Raw genomic sequence first — 15,383 nt, 5'->3', positions numbered from 1 at the left:
TTCGAGTAATTGGTTTCGAGCGGTCCGTTTTTTTTCCGGACGGAGTTTCGCAAATATTTTCAATGATTCGGAAGGGAAAAGTTGAAGTTGGCGAAAGAAGGTCGGGACCGGGCTAATTACGCCCCGTCCCCTGTCATCGTTTAACGATCTAAACAAGGGAATAGGACGAGACCCTTCGACACCTTGCAGCTTCTTGGCCACCTTGCGTATCGCCGACACAACAAAGAAAATCCGCTAAGCACGTGCAACGCGCTCCCTGCTCCCAGGGACTGGGTTACCTGAGGGCTTTTAAGGATCCTAATACATTTTGTTTAGGGTGGATATCCATTGTCGAGTGACGAACTTATCGAAGGACTCGAAACAAATTTCTTTCTTCCTCTTTTTTCCTTCTACCTCTCCTCACTTTTCCCGCAAACCGTGTTTTCCCCTCCTTTGTCGCTGATCGCTCAAATTAATTGATCAACCATCAATTTCGACGATGAAAATTTTAAAGAGATATCACGATAATTCGACGATAAATAATAATCGAGCACACATTTCTCGCGGGAAGAACGGTAAAAGCGGAAACTCACTTACCCCCACTTAAACAGACGTCGCTCCCTCCCTCCTCAGAAATGTTTCCAAGTCGCAAAATCCTCTCGCCCGCTGATCTCCGCAACTCCTCCAGAAGAATAATGGCTCGCCTCGCTGTCGAAAAACAAAAGCGACTCGGTTAGCGGTAACGTTTAACGGAACCGATCGATAAATCGTCCAACTTTACTTTCGCATTCCGCTGTTTTACATTTTCGTGGGTGGATCAACCCTTCGCTGTCGACGAGAAATTTTTAATACGCCATCATATACATATATATATATATATATAACATCGGTACGAAAAGTTTTTAGATATATATATATATAATCGAGATATTGGTGGGATAATTGGAGGTTTTTCATATTTTCCTATAATTTTGTATTTATTAATCGTCGTTGCGTGTTATGCAATGGTTGATGAGATAAACAAGACCCTTGATAACCGTGACCCCGATCGAGGCCACGAGTAAGCGCCATTAATCGAGGTTTTACCGAGGCTCGACGACGAATCGTCGATTTAATCCTCCCATATCCTCGAATACTTTCGACCAACTTGGAATATTAAGTGTTCGAATTCGAATTTTAAAATTATTTGCATCGATCTATCTGGTAGGGAGAAAAAATTAGCCCGCAAAATTCCCATCTTCTTATACCACATTCCGGAAAATTTCCAAGCAATAAAATATTAATAAATTACATCAAAATCCATCCAATTTTGAAATATATATTATTAAGATTTTTAACGGAGATAAAATTTCGGTATGTGTTAAAAATCTAATCTCCGAAACACGTTATTGGCGACAAATAACATTACAACAATCGTCAAAATTCTAATCTTTATTTTATACTTATCCCCTAACAATATATTCTAAATTATAGTAAAAACTAGCCAACAAAATTCCAATCTTCGCTTTACGTATTCTAAATTGCGTTAAAACCTTATCCAATTCTGAAAATATATTATTAAAATTCTTAACGATTCCATAAAATTTCGATAGACATTAAAGCCTATCCGACTCTGAAACGCACCATTGCTAACGAATTGCATTACAACAATCGTAAAAATTCCAATCTTTATTTTATATACTTATTCCCTAACGATTCCACAAAATTTCGATATTATTGTTAAAAGCGCGCCACCATTGCTATAACACTGTTATTAACAAATCACGTTAAAAACTAGCCAACAACTATCAAAATTTCGACACGATACATTCTAAATTGCTCAATTAAAAACGAACGATCCTCGACAAAATCTCAGACACGATAATAAAATTACACGCTAAAAACAATCGTCGACCATCCATCTCCTTACTCCTATATCCTAAACTCGAACACGTTCAAAACACGTATATACTTATTAGCTAAACAAATTAAAAAAAAAGATCCTCATCAACTTATCCATATTTCCATCCACAACGATCCCCAAACACCACCCGTTACGAATACGTTACGAAATAATTAAAAGATGAAAGCGCGGCTTTTCAACTCGGAACGCGAGAACAAGAGATATTCCATTCCGGGGCCAGAAAGAGACAGGCACAGGGGCAGAGAGAGAGGCGAGGCTCTCACCTTGGCGGCGGCTCGGTTCAACAGCTTACTCGCGGCGGGCCTAGCCGCGCGCATAATCGCACGGAAACGTTCCGCAAACAGCCACACAGTCCCGGGCTCCACGGATTCCCGCCGAGTTTGTCCCGGATATCGCGCAGGCCAGCAAGCCGCGGGTAGGGATCGCCGCCAACGTCCCGTCACTAATTACATTCTCCTCGCGCAATCACGGCCGCGTGTACACTTACGCCCTGGCCCGCGTCCAATCGCCCCACGCTCGAGATCCGAACCTCCTTCCCTCTCCTTCTTCCTCTTCTCTCTCGCGCCTGAAACTTTCTGGGACGAATTCGGTAAAAATTCACACGATATATATATGTATATATGTATATGTATCGAGAGATTCGATCAAGGATAGAATAATGATAATAATAGCGATGATAATAAAGTTTTGGAATATTAATGAGATCGACACGCATAAGATTCGATCAAGGATGGAATAATAATGATAATCAACGAGGGAGGTTTTTTTTTTTCTTTTTGTATTCTTGGAGAGGAAGAGAATACAGAGAGAGGTGATTTTTAGGAGTAACGTTGGAATACGTTTGGCTCACCTGAAATAAAGACGTTCGACGGTTTGGGGCAAAAGCGACACTTTTAATGAGTTTTGAGGGTGGAGTCGGTCCTTCCGTCGAGTCTCCCACACTATTCTTCTTTCTTTCCCGGGCTCATGGGTACGAACGTACCTGGAATTCTAAAGTTGGTCACGTGGGAAAGGTTACTCTGGAACATCTTACTAATAATAATGAAACGAGGAGAGGAGGGTAGGCGTTCGATTTCGAGGGAAATTTGATGAATTTTCGCGCGTAGCCGGAATTCTGATCGGATTTATAAAAGGAAAGGAAACAATCTATCTCGGATCCTTTTTCCGAAAACCAATTTTAAAATCGATCTTGGAGATCTTTTTTTTTTTTTGAAAGAACAATTTGACAAAGAGCGCAAGTGGCTTTTATTATAAAGTTGGAAAGAAATTTTCATCAGTGCGGCAACCTGGGTGCAGAGAGTAGCTGCAGCTTTTAGCGAGCGAACGAAATTTGAAACGGGCGAATATTTTCGTAATGTAATTTTCCAAACGTACCTTTACGTCCAAAATGTATCGAATTATCCTGTCTCCTTGATATTCTTTTTTTTTTTTTCTTTTTTTAGAAATTTAAAGACGTTCGAGCTATTTTTTCCCCCTCCCCCGAGGACGAAAAAAGATGGGGGAGAGAGAGACACGCTTTTTTTTCAACGGAATATTTTTCTCTAATTTTTTCGAAAAAATATCAAGGTAATATCACCCACGTCACAATTTTTTCGGAATATGTTTCGACACCGACGTCACAGCCAATTTGCTTTGACGTTCTCGGGGTTGCGTAATAACGAGTTTCGAGAAGGGAATGATGGTTTCTCGGGCGGATTTTGAAAGACGGGAGGGAGGGAGGGAGAGAGAGGAAGGGACTATTTCTTTCTTTTTTTTTTTTCTCTTTCTTTCAAAGAAACAATCGAATCAACAAAGGGAAATAAATTACAAGATAGAGATCAGATCCCCGAGAAATGAGAGATTTGGAAATTCCTCCCTTCCGATCGATTCCTTCTATGTTCAAACGTAACAATCAACAATGATAACTTTGCTTCGTAAAAAGAATCGATTGCTCGGCTTAAAAAGAGGAGGAGTGGAAAGATAATCACCGAAATTACTCCATCGATCGATCGCAGCTACGCGGAAAAGGAAAAAGGGAAAAAGAGGATGACAAGAACGGAGGAGGAGAGTAAGATCGCAACGTTAAATATTATAAGCGTGATCGGCGTGGAAGGCGATAAAATTTGATCTCGTGCACACGCAGGGGAAGGGGGCGCGCAAAAATCCATACAACCCTCCTCTTGACGCGCACACCCCGTCACGGGGCGAGATCCGTAAAAGTTGAAACGCCCGGCGTGACGTAGCGCCCCGTCCCGTTTATCCGCACGATTGCGCCCTCGATGTCTTCTTCTCGACTCGTTTCCGGTATCAAAGTTCCCGCGCAACGAACGGTGGAGAGGGGGGACGATCTTATCCCCGGAGATGCTCTCTGTCCTCTCTTCCTAGCTCTCCTCCTCCCCTCTCGATGCGCGTACATTCGTTCCTGCAAATTAAATATTGCACCCATCAGTTCGAGGATGATGAACCGTTTGAAAGAAAATAAAGCAACGATAATCGCTTTTCTCCTTTCCTTCTTTTCTTTTCTTCACACAAATCTTGCGCCTCAAAACTTTCCCAAAATTCCCTCCTTTCGATCAATTTTCCTCCTTCCTTCTTGGAGAAAAGTGAAACGACGCAGACCTCTCTCTCTCTCTCCCTTTTCTCGAAAAAGGTTTAAAAGAATGAAAAAGGGGAGGCTGTGGACAAAATTTGTTCCGTTCGAAGGGAGAAGGGTCGTGAAATTTTCGCGAATTTCTTCTTCTTCTTCGAGAGAGAGAAAGAGAAAGGGAGGGAGAGAGGTAACTGGCGACTTCCTACTACTACCACCGCTGCTGCTAGCAGCAGGGGGTGGGAACATCCTGGCCAGAGATGGATGGGGTTGTACAGGAAACCAGGATTCTTTTTCTTGCTCCGGGATCCGCCGGCTAACGGAAGCCACTTATCCGACCGTGTTGATCTTGGATCGGGCGCGTGGAAAATCCAGGGCGAGGAAATCTCGAATTTTTGATCCTTCCATCTAATTTCTTGTTCGTTAAATTTCGAAAAAAATTTCAAACTTTCTTCCTCCCCCACCCCTCCCCTTCGATCCTTCCAAAAACGATATATATTTATATATATATTTCCTAAGAAAGAAATAAAGAGATCTTCACGATTCGATCATCCACTTACCCGAGCTTCGGTTGAAAGAATCGTAATTGATCCAACTTGTTTTCTCGATCCAACGGACGCCAGTTGTTTCCAAAATTACGGAGGATCGGGGGAAAAATTAATAGAAGAATTCCTCCCCCGCGCACAAGATCACTCGAAGAATCTCAAAATTCACTTTCACTTCTCTCTTTCCCCCGATCGAGAAACGAATCACCGTCCCACCTTCTCGCCAACAAAATTCTCCTTCATCCGAATCTTGGAATCTCCTCTCTCCTCTATCCACCGGCACAATGACCCGGAACAAGGTGAGAAACGAGAGGCAAGAGGAGGAGGTAAGAGGAAGAAAGAAAAAAAATAAAAGAGAGAGAGAGAGAGAGAGAGACGAGAGGGAGTTGAAGAACGTCGACCGCTAACTGCTCGACGTATAACCGGTTAATTACGTTAAGATGGATCACTCGGGAAGTGTGTTTCGGTCGAACGAATTGGCTTAAAGGAAACGGAGCAAGGCTTTTCGCTTTTAAAGCCGACGTACGCGCTTAATAAATTAACGGTAATAATTAGAGGAGGGGAAGGGCCAGGGAAGAATTACGTAGGAAGGGAAAAATAAGAGGGAGGAAGGGGGAGGGAGATCCAAAGGTTCGATATTTTTCGAGGGATTTTCAAATTTCCAAGCGGGTGGTTAAAATTCGATAAGATCGACAAGCTCTCTCTCTCTCTCCTCCTAAACTCTCTCCCTCTATCTCCTCCTCCTCCTTCTTCTCCTCCTCCTTCTCCACTCCGAAGGTACAGGCGCGTCGAGACTCGAAAAACGTCGGCCTCGCCTCGACGGCGAGGCGAATGTGGGTCAATTAGAGAGGCAATTAGCGGTAATCGGCGTGCTACGCGCGCTTTCGGCGCCTCGCCTCCCTCGACCTCCGCCGCTCTTATCCGCCGCTCCCCTCCCAACCGAGCCGGCACACGCTCCTTGCACGCGCGCGCCAATCCGAATGGAATGGATCCGACGAAACGGCCGCTGCGTCGAATCGCGATCGACGCGAAAAGGAAGAAGAAGAGGAAGAAAATTTTCGAGATGATTTCGAGACGATTCGTTGGCTGGAGGCGAGAGCCGAGCCACGACTGAACGTCATTTTTCCACGGGGCCACGTTGGTCCCCCCCTTCCTTGCACACGGGTGCAACGAAAACACCGAACCGACGTCCTCCCTCCCCGCGCGACCATTCTGGACCAGTTTTCTACGATTCTCACGGGACGGAGGGAGGGGGAGAAGGAGGGAGAGATGCTGAGAAAGTGGACAACGGTCAAGCGAGCATCGGTGCATAACCTGCTCGCTCTTCTCGTCGTAGGGGTTGAATATCTTCCTCTTCCAGAGAAGATCCAAGGAAAGGGGTAATTTCTGGTTTGATCCAGGCAGGGATGGCGGAGTCGCGTGAGAAAGGATACGACCTTTGGCGTATCTGCCGAGAGGAGAGGAGAGGATTCCTTCCATGGAAAGCAGAATTCGTGTTTTAATGTACATCTCACCGCCGTTCTCTTCCTCTTCTTTTTTCCCCCTGCATCCGAGTATACGATTTACTCGGATCAATATCGTTGAGAACGAACTTGAAAATGATTTGGAATACCAGTGTAAATTTGGGAGAACAATATATGTATATATATATATATATATAAGCAAGCTTGGTCATCCTTTATTACTCGCATTTGGGATGAAGGTCCCAGTAGAAGGGAAAATTCGCGAGTTTACGAGGTATTACTTCGAGGAAAATTATACCTCACGAGATAACAAATCCAAGAAAGATTCAATTTTCTCCGTTACGCGCAAAAAAATTTTTCAAAAATCGACGACAGAGGCAACGATGTCGTGCTTCAATGAAGAGAGGGAAAAAAGAAAGAAAGGAAAAGAAGAAGAGAAAAATAATAGACCTCGATATACGTTCCGAATCGTTTTCCATCGAGCGGCGATTAACTCGATGGATCGTGGAGAAAGAAGAAGAGAAGTAAGAGCGGACGGGCGAGAAGAGAGAGAAGGAAAATGGAAATTAAAAGCGGTCCTGCGAATTAAGTCGACGTCGCGGCGGTGAAAGAATTATTCTCCCTCGGCATTGTTCCACGGACGACGCTTCCCCTCCTCCTCCCCCCCCTCCTCGAGACAAAAGGGGTGGCACACGCTTAATTCTAAATTCGGCGCTAATAACGGGCAGGGCCCTCCTCCCCCTGCGTTTCGTTAGCCGGCCGAGAGATTAACGGGGAGCGATGGCCTAATGGCGGGTGTGCACGCGGAATTCGAATAATATTTGCCTTCGCCGCGACGCATGGCCAGCCAAAGGTCTCGTGGGAGTGGCTAACGCGTTTCGATTCAACGCCGTGCATACATTGCGTAACAACAACGTCGATAATTCGCGGGAGGCATTTTTCCATCGTAATCCTGAAAAGGTAAATCCTTCTCTCGTATTTCCATCTTCTTAGCGTAGTAGCGTTTCGTTAGCCTGTGGAATTCCTTTTTTATCGTGAAAACGAACAGTTGTTTAGTTTGTTGCACGATCAGTAAATTTGTGGAGTTTAAGCGATCTAGGGATTTCTCTGTTTCTCCCTGCGACTGTTGCATCGGCGCGCTCGCTTTGTTTCGTCCGAGCGGACGAAGCAAGTGGTGGATGTTTTTACAAGGGGAAGGGCATTCTCAACGACGCGACGAGTTGTAAATTCGCTACTTTTCCAAGGATCGTTTGAGAAGTGACGTTTGATTGTGCGCCGCACTCCCGGTTTCTTACCTGTCTTACCATAATCTTTTCAAAATTCGACAAGATCCTTCTCAAGGCGAGGTAAGCTAAGGCTTCGTCCTTGCTTAAGAGAAAGAAGGAAGCAACGCAAGAATGGAAGATTCTCGTAGTAAACCTTCTGGAATTTTAACTGTACATTCATTATAATTACGAGTAACTTTAAATAACTGCTCGCATCGGAGAATCTACTTTATAAACTCCATCTTTTAAATTTTATCCAACAATCTAATTTCAAACGAATATTCGATCAAATGTTATTAGATCGTTCACTTCGATCCGATTATTAACTTTTAAAAAATCAGACGACTCGAAAAAGATCGATTTCATTCCAACAAACTCTCTCTCACTTTTGATACTCCCTAAAAAAAAAAGAGAAACGATCAAAAAACGAAAAGCCTGTCTCCAATTCTACCTTTCTCCTTTCCTATTCGTATCGCAAAATACGAAAGTGTCTCTCCACGAAAGAATAAGAAAGAAAAAAATTCGACACGGAATGTTTATCATCGATTCAGGAATCAGAGGAAAACGGGGATCGCCTTCGATCGGCCTCGCCTCGCCGAGGAAAACCGAATCCTTCCACGATCAATCACTGTCCGCCGAGAGGAGTCCCGGATTCGAAGCAGGCTGGGGGTTAACCATCGATCGGCGATCGAGACGAAAGATCCGCTCGTAGCGTCGCGGCGCATCCATAAGTTTCTGCCCTCCCCCTCCCCCGGTTATTATGATTTACGAGGGTACGCGGCCGGGACAATTAATTTTAATTAAGACGCAACCGTGCCGGGCCAGAATCTGGCGCGTTATCGTCAACGATCGGGCTAATGGAGGATGATCGTTCGCGACCGATTTTCGCCCATGATCGAGATTTGAATTCTTGGATCTTGGGTTCTTTCCTTCTTCCGAACGATCGAAGAACGGTTTGGAAATTTGGATGGATCCATTTTTTGTTTCATTAGTCAGGAGGAATTGGAGTTTGGAAATGGATCGATTTTGGATTTTTCCATCGAAAAGAATTCGAATCGGAGGGTTTAAGCTGGCAACCGATTTTTATTAATACGAGAATTGGAGTTGGAAAATTATGTTGGATCGTGACAGATTGGGAGAATTTAATTTCGGATTGATTTTTCGTTTTTCGAGGATAGGATCAACGTTAGAAACGTTAGATTTGCGATCGATTCGAACGATATATCTGGAAAATGTTCCACGTCGACTAATTGTCGGATGGATAGACGTGTTTTTGCAGCAGTCGTGGCCGAGTGGTTAAGGCGTCTGACTAGAAATCAGATTCCCTCTGGGAGCGTAGGTTCGAGTCCTACCGACTGCGTCGAGGATCGAAGTCAAATTTTTTTTCTACTCGCACTGCTCACAATAATTTCATCATTTTCTTTTCTCCATCTTCCCAAAATCGTAATCACAAGTAAATCATCAAATCAAAATTCTTCCTCGCCCGTAACACTTTCTTTCCAAAATTCTCTTCTCGAAGAAGAATTGCCTTCACATTAATCCACAATTGTCCAATAAACTCCCCCTTCCAAAAAAAGAAAACTTCAAAAGAAACGATTCCTCCTCAGAAACCGTTAAAAAGAATCATCACCTTTCTCCTCCTTCTCCCTTCTCAAAATTCCACCTACCAAAATTCTCTTTTCGAAAAAGAGTCGCTTCGTTCGTTCCTAATTTCTTCCGTATCCAATAAATTTTCTCTCCAAAAAAAAAAAAAAAAGAAAACTTCATTCGATTCTTCTTCAGAGACTGTTAAAAAAGAACCATCCTTCCTTTTCCAAAATTCTCAAAAAAAAAAAAAGTCAGGCATCGATCCTCGATCCGAGAACGAACAGGGGAAACGCACGGTACGAGATTATCGACGAGAGGAGCGAGTGCAATCTCCTTCTCTCTCTCTCTCTATATATATATGTCTCTTTCCCTCCACGATAAAAAAAGATCGATATCCGAACGCCGTTTCGCTCGATGGCGGCCGCCGCGCCGCGCCGCCACGATTCCTTTATCCGACATCTGTGTCAAGGAGAAATTCCTACGATCGCCTCTCTCGCCTTGATCCCGTCGTTCCCGGCTTCCTTCGTAATCTTTCACCCTTACCCTTACCCCACCACCTTTCCTCTCCGCTTCGAGGGGTTGCGCGTGGCCGTGAAAAAGGAAAAAGGAAAAAGGGAAATGGAGGAGGGGGGGAGAGAAAGGAGCGCCACGGGAAAATAAAATGGCCGTCGTTACCCTCGTCGTGGAGACCGATCAGACGTTCCGACCATCGGGGGATTCCTTCCTCCCTTTCCACCGCCGATTCGCCCGCCGAGAGATTGACCGAGATTAACGGCGAGATGCTCGCCCCGCGATAAGCCCAATTTTTACCTCCCTCTCTCCAAAAGAAATTTCTCTCTCTCTCTCTCTCTCTACACGTGACAATGATTACATTACACGAAGGATCAAACAGATCACCTTTTTTCTCCTTTTTTTTCCCTCAAATTCCTCTAATTCCCTGGACGCACCATTGTTAAGTGTCTTAGCGATTAGCGAGAATCGAAGAGTCGTTGGAAGAAGGGAGGCGATCCTCGAGAGAGGAAGGAAGGGGAAGAAAGGAAGGAAAGAAGGAAAGAAGGAATCCAAGGCTTGGAAAATCCGCCATCATCTCCCCCGTCTCGTGTTCACGAGACGCGACGAGCCAGGGGTGAAGCGACCCCTTCACGGTGCTCCGTCCACGGTGTGTACGGGGATGATGGACCCGGCGGGGGGTGGCAAATAGAGCGGGACGGAGCGAACAAGGGTGGCGTGACAAAGGAGAGAGCCAAGGGCCCGGGGAGGGAGGAGGGAGGAGGGAGACGGGGGTTGAAAAGTTCAATTGCGCGTATTTTCGCAGTGACGTCTCGCAAATCCTGCGCCACCGCACTCTCTCTCTCTCTCTCTTTCTCCTTTCCTTCTTTTTCTGGCCGCGAAGCCAGACCGAGGAAAACTGGAATGACACTTCGGCACCACTTCTATCGCTCCCTCTATCCGATATATTTAACTTCTTCCTTTCTCCCTCTCCCTTTGCTCCTCTTTATCTCTTTCCTCGGCAGAAATCTTTCTTCTCCTTGTTTCTTTTTTCCCTTTCTTTCTCTCTCTGCGTCGAATTAAACGCGGTTCATAGATGTATCTGTTTCTTCTTTTTCGAAATTCATTTTTTATAGAGGAGACGAAACGGAAACGACGCAATCTCTCTTCTCCGAGAGATCCGAGAAACTCTCTGGTGCGCGGTTCCACGTTTTCTCTTTCTCCACCTCTTTCGGCAATGCAGGCACTCTCTCGTTCTCCTTTCCACCAGTCAACCAGTTTCTCCTCCCCCTCCTCCTCCTACGGCCGTCTTACTCGGTTTCATTCTTTCCTTCCTTCCCGCCTCTATTTTTATTGTCATAACCAATTTAATTAAGTCTCGCGTTTCGACGTCGTACGCCCTCGGCGGCTGTGTTAAACATTTTAATTAAGAGCCTCGCCCATTTACGCCCCCCACACCCATCCGATCCCACACGCCTCCCTCTCCAACATCTTTCTTCGATTCATCGCGTTCGAAACCACCTCGTCGAAAGGTGACGGAAGGTCTCTCCAAAAATTTTAAATTTATTCCCTCTTCGCGTTCGTTTCTTTACGCTAGTCTTTCGCTCGAACACGCACGCCGATTATTATTCTTAGTCCGATTATCAAGTGACGGAGTAAGGGAAGAAAAGGTAATGAGAAAATTTTGAAGATGAGAGATCCGTCCGAGATAGACAGGAAGGTCGAGAGATCGTGGTATGGAAAATAATGTATCGTGGAGGAAAATCGTGGCCGAAGGGATCGATATTCTCGGCGACGTCGACTCTCCCCCTCGACCACGAAGCCACGGCGTGCACCACATCCAAACACCCGCCACAGTCCCGTAGTTTCGTTCGCCGCCAAAATCAACACCTCTCCCCTCAACTTAGGCCACTCGCACACATCCCCTCCATTCGCTCACCGAGAGGTGCGAGAGAGTTAATTCGAGTCTTTAAAAACGATCTATCGATCGTTTTTAAAAATTCATCGTTTGGCGAGTATAGCGCGATCGCCTCATCTGTCGATTCGTAAATATTTTCTTCGTGGACGATTATCGCAAGCGATAAAGCGATATTTCGTATAAAGCGAGTGGACAATTCTTAATTATCTTTGCGCGATATCTCGTTAATTAATATTTGGAAAAAAAAAAGGAAAAAAAAGAAAGAGAAATATTTCACACGATAAATATTTCGCGTACGATCGAAAGTAATACCCAAAAATCCTTACAAATTGTAGCTATATATTTTTATGTAACCTGCCTACCGACAAAAAAAAAAAAAAGAAAGGAAACAAAAATTTAATTCGTTCAAATTTCGAAGAGAAAAAAGAAAAAAAAGATCAATCGACCCCGATAAAAAATTCACGCCTCTCGATAAAATTAAAAATATTAATAATAACAATAATAATAATTTTTAATTCGGCCAATCGTGTCGGGAGGGGAGGGGCAAGATCGTAGGTGAAAAACCGAAGCTACGCTCATCGCGAGAACGGTCCATTTCCCCGCCCATGAAACCTGGTGGCGGCCGCTCTTCCATAAAATCCATGGATTATTTCAAGCTGTCAACGCCGGGCTATCGGGCAACGCCGTTAATTAATGGACAACGCGTTAAATAATTCATACGTAACATTCGAACGTGGGTGCAATAAACGAGCGCGTAAAACTTGGGATTTGAGGACCCGAGGAAAAATCGTCCAACGATTGCGGCCTCCTCCCCTCCCCCCTCCCCGGGCAAAACCGGCATTATTCACGTAAGATTGCATAATGTACGTGCGTCCAGCTTCCAGAATTGGAAAATATCCTCCTCGAAAGGATCGAATTTGAGAAACTGAATCGTAATCCCGCCCCAAATAACATTACGTGTCGATCTTATCGATCGGGTAAAAATCTTGTTTGTAAAAAAAAAAGAAAAGAATCCTTTCCCTCCATCGGAATGGAAAATAATCGCGAAACAATTTCCCTCCCCCCTCCCTCCCAGAATACACGCCGACCAATTAATCCGAGCCAAGCTTCCACAATTTCACGTCACCCGGAGCTAATCACGCAATTGAATCATCTTTCGTTTAACGCGGGGCCCGCTTAAGCCCGACTGAAATAAACGCCGCTCTAATCTCGCGTCAATTAATATCGACCTCGAAAGGGAGTCCACCACCGCAAGGCGGCGGAGATAAACAGCCCTCGAGCGCCCCGCTGCCAACACCTACCTACCTCCCCCTCCCCCTCCAGCTCTTGACTCGTCTTCGACTTTCCCGTCGTCGAGGACGGGAGGAGTCGCCTCCTCGGGAGGAGGAGGGTAAATCCTTTTTTCCCTCCCCTCCCTCGTCCCCGCTGTTCCTCTTCCTCGAACGAGGAAGGAGTGCCATGAATCAAAATTAAAGTCGCTTTATCGTAAATTTCTCTCCCTCCCTCCCTCGCCCCTCGCTCGACTTCTCGCGGACTCTAAGCAGGGCAATTAGTCATTCTCCGCGGCTATGATAAAACATAAAAGTCCCTATCGCTACGTTGGCTCCGCTACGTTGGTTCCCCCACCTGGAAACTTCTTAAAGGGAGCTCGAGTCTTTCGCGGATTAACCCAACCCGGATCCCGTATTTCGAGATCGGTTTCCAAGTTTTGGTTCGATTCGATCCCCTTTTCAATATTCCCAAGTTGATTTGCAGAAGTTTTTCGAAATTGTAAATAATAATAATACATCTCGAACTAGAAAGAGGAATAAGAATCGCGTCTACCTTTCAGTCTCGAACGAAACTAAAAGGTTCCCCCTCTCACCCTCTCTATTTTCGATCATTCGATATCATCTCCAAATCGTCGTTTGAACCTTGCATAAGTTTCCCATTCACAATTCGTTTCGTCACGTGCCAATACGAGTCGTTGCTCATTGATTCGATGTCCAATTCGTCCGCCTCGGACTGTGAGCCATCCATATGGCCGATCTTATAGTAATTCAGTTCGAGAGCAAGTTTCCATCGATTAACTCACGGATACGGATAAGTCGTCGTTCCGTTGATTCAATTTCCAGATTTCCAGCGTCCAACTGTGGACCAACCATCCACAGTTCCTTTTATACCGGGTGACTTTACAGCAACACGATCAGCAAAGCAAGACCAAGACCTCCTCTTCGTCCATTCACGGATTATCTACGTGTACGTAATGACACAAGTCATTCGTTGAGCTCCAATTTTTCCGTAACGAATTGAGTATACATACATTCCTTATACCGGGTGACCATATAATAATATCGTTCTAGAACATCACCCAGTCTTTGCATCCATCGACAATTCGTACAGATCGTAGAGATCATACAAACTCGTTGTCCAATCAAATTCTATACCGGGTGACCCTTTAACAATACGACTCCAAAGCACCGTCAGATCTCCGTGTCCACTGGCAATTCGTCCTCTCATTCATTCACTCATTATCCAATTTTCCACACCGAGCCGAGCCATCCCTGGATCATTGTGTTATATCGTTATACCGGGTGATCCTGCAACAACCTTCCCATCCACGTCACACAGATCGTCTGCGTATGTGCACGGTCGTTCATTGACTCGATCCTTTCCGATTCTGCTCGAAGCTCGAGCAGTTTACTATACCGGGTGGCCGTAGAGTAACGCAGTTCCAAAATACCATTCGGATCGACGCGAAGCAATTGGCCCAAGTTCCGATCGACTCGACGACCGCGTCTACGCTCCCTGCCAAGGCTATTCGTACGGGTGGCCGCTATACCGGGTGATCGTGTAGCGAGGTCACGGTTCGAGGGCCTCCCCATCGATTCGCGGTGAGCGATGGAGAGGGCGAGAAGACAAGGGCGGTTTCACGGTAGCGTGCCACGCGGCCTGGAGCATCGGGGTGGTTCCAACCCCCTCACCCTCCGGCTTTGCCTTGTCACGGGGGTCACGGGGGATCCGTAATAGGGGCTCGCTATAGCGTTATGGGATTATCGAGGGCGCGGAGGGTGGCGCCGGCAGGCTGAAAAGTCCCGGGACCCACCGCAAGCTTTATGATCCCGAGCACGGAGACAACGTGATTGCGCCCATCCCGCGCACACTGAGTGACGCCAAAAAGGGTTAATTATAGCTTTGGGAGAGAGCAAGTATACGGAAGTGGGATGGGATAAAATTTGTTGAAAATAATATGTGCTTCTTCTCTTTGGAATTTAGGGAGTCATAGTGAGTTTAGTTTGGTCGAGTTTGTGAAAATTCTTGATCCTTGGTATAGTTCGTCGGTCAAAAGTTGCTTTATATGCAATATTATACGAAGGTGGTGGACAACGGACAAATTAACGCGACGATTTGTCCGACACTTGCCAGGATTCATGCGTGATCGATGATTTAGAGCGTGAATTTTTGCGTTTATTTCTATCTTCCTTGAAATTTTTGTACCATGGAAAAAAGGAAAAAAGTAGAGTCGAAGTAAAGATGAAAATATAGGAAGGAAATTTATTATGAGGTATCGAACGATTAATTCAATTTACGATAACTTATTTCAATATACTCCTGCGTTTCAATATGCAGGTACATAATTTTAGTAGAGGCGTAAATTTTTAAATAACCCGCCATCCAACGAAATTTTA

At 45.2% G+C, this 15,383-nt stretch overlaps 1 protein-coding gene and 1 non-coding gene across 6 annotated transcripts in view; one reads left to right on the top strand and one right to left on the bottom strand.

Annotated features, from left to right (window-relative positions):
* LOC108004152 (uncharacterized) overlaps positions 1–15,383 on the bottom strand; it is a 107,425-nt gene that overhangs the window by 72,366 nt on the left and 19,676 nt on the right. For 3 of the 5 annotated variants that reach the window (XM_062078096.1, XM_062078095.1, XM_062078097.1), the window contains exons 2-3: positions 2,733–4,283; positions 577–687 (exon numbers count right to left, since the gene is read on the bottom strand). The gene's annotated coding sequence lies outside the window, so the exon portion shown is untranslated. Of the gene's footprint in view, positions 1–576; positions 688–2,145; positions 2,458–2,732; positions 4,284–5,008; positions 12,742–15,383 lie in introns of those variants that run through there. The other 2 variants (XM_062078094.1, XM_028669915.2) reach the window with 2 other exon arrangements.
* Positions 9,000–9,081, top strand: Trnas-aga (transfer RNA serine (anticodon AGA)). The gene has a single exon. It is a non-coding gene; the product is annotated as a tRNA-Ser (tRNA).

Source organism: Apis cerana, linkage group LG8 (assembly GCF_029169275.1).
Source record: "Apis cerana isolate GH-2021 linkage group LG8, AcerK_1.0, whole genome shotgun sequence".
Taxonomy (NCBI): Eukaryota; Metazoa; Arthropoda; class Insecta; order Hymenoptera; family Apidae; genus Apis; species Apis cerana.
This window is presented reverse-complemented; position numbering and strand designations above follow the sequence as displayed.